Here is a 2,065-nt window from a genome sequence, read left to right as displayed (position 1 = left end):
CAAGAGGTTAAACTTAGGGTTAAAGTTAAGTTTGAAGCTTGCGTTAGGGTTAAGGTTATGATCAAGGTTAAGGTTTAGGATGGGGGTTAAGGTTAGAGCTAGGGTTGGGATTGCTCCAGTAAAAGGTGAGGTTAAGGTTAGGGTTCAGGTTAAGATCAGAGTTCGGGTTAGGATTGCTCCAATTAAAAGTGAGGTTAAGGTTAGGATTCAGGTTAAGGTCAGGGTTCAGGTTTAGGATTAAGATTACAATCCAGGTTAAGGTTAGGTTTAAGATTAGGATTATAGTTAGGGTAAACCAAGGGGTTAGGTTTGGGGTTAGGTTTGAGGCTGGAGTTAGGGTTAAAGTTATGATCAAAGTTAAGGTTAGGTTTAGGATTAGGGTTAGGGTTAAGGTTAGAGTCAGGGTTGAAATTGCTCCAGTTAAAGGTGAGGTTAAGGTCAGGGTTGGGTTAGGGTTAGGGTTAGGGTTAGGGTTAGGGCTAGGGTAGACCAAAGGATTAGGCTTGTGGTTAAGTTTGAGACTGGGGTTAGGGTTATGATCAGAGTTAAGGTTAGGTTTAGGATTGGGTTTAAAGTTAGAGCTAGAATTGAAATTGCTCCGGTTAAGGTTAGGATTAAGGTTATAATCAAGGTTAAGGTTAAGTTTTGGATTAGGGTTAGGGTTATAGTTAAAGTAAACTGGGGTTGGGATGGTTCAGGTTAGTGTTCAGGTCAGAGTTAGAAAAGTTTAGGTCTCTAATACTTTTCATTAAGGCCTTTAGGATTACAAGTACCCAATTTTTTTATCCAACACCGCTCCTGATCTGTCTGTGTTTTAGTGACCACCCCTGGTTAGATTCCAACCCTGCTATTCTTAACTGAGCTACTGGATGAGATCTAAAGTGGATGTATAGTGTGCTTTTAACCGACTCCTTGCTTATATGATAGAGATGTTGTTTGAGTCTGGCTTCCAAGGAGTTCCTAGTTTCTCCAATATACAGTTTTCCACATTGTAGACATTCAATTCCATATACAATGTTGGTGGTCTTCAATTGAAATACCTCCCATACTGGAGCCCCCTAGACCCGACCATTTATTCTGAATGTATTTAACTTGTCTAAAATGTGATCCACTCCGCCCGGCTTCTCCCTGAAACCAGAGTGTACCAGCACATCTTTCAAATTTTTATTTCGCCGATATGCTGATATTACTCTGAACTGTTGGAGAATCTCCACCTCCTCCCTCGTCTGCTCAAAATGATCCTTCACTATGGAATTAAACCTCATAGAAGACTGTGAATATGTGGTGACAAATGGAATAATGCATCCATCATTACTAGTCCTCCCACATATAGGTTCCGTTACAGACATATTGTTCACCTCTGCTCTTATAGTGCGGAGGAAACGTTTTGAGTATCCTCTGGGTCTGAGAGCCTTAAAAGAATTCCTATAGCCTCCTTGACATGTTTTTCCTGTGTACAAATCCTATTAAATCTAATAAGCTGCGACTTTATCAACCCCCCTGTAGGTGTGTTTTGGATGAAAACTGGATTTATGTAAGAGGGAATGGGTGTCCGTAGGTTTAAAATAAACCTTTGTTGCTAATCGCTTCAGGTTATCATTCCCCTCTACAAAAAATACCTCGGTGTCCAAAAATTCTATTCGTTCCGGCTGAACATTGTGTTTAATCGTAATTGACGGATGATGTGTATTCAGAATCTTCACAAATTCCATAAAATCTGAAAGTGAATGTGTCCATAACCCAAATATATCATCTAGATACCGTAAATACAAAATTGGAAGCTTTATACATTTGGGGAAGGCTGATTGTTCCCATTCTGCCATATAAATATTTGCATAGGACGGGCAAACTTCTTCCCCCATAGCTGTACCATGGATTTGAAGAAACCAATTAGAATTAAATTCAAAGTCATTTCTTGTTAAACTGAGTTCCAATAGTTGTAGTAAAGCCCCATCTGGTCTATCTAGGTCTGGATATTTATGGAAGATGTTTTTGATCGCTCTAAGACCCAACTTGGTGTCAATGTTGGTATACAATGAGTCAATATCAATTGAAAAAAACACAG

Source organism: Coregonus clupeaformis, unplaced genomic scaffold (genome assembly GCF_020615455.1).
Source record: "Coregonus clupeaformis isolate EN_2021a unplaced genomic scaffold, ASM2061545v1 scaf4587, whole genome shotgun sequence".
NCBI classification, from domain to species: Eukaryota; Metazoa; Chordata; class Actinopteri; order Salmoniformes; family Salmonidae; genus Coregonus; species Coregonus clupeaformis.
This window is presented reverse-complemented; position numbering follows the sequence as displayed.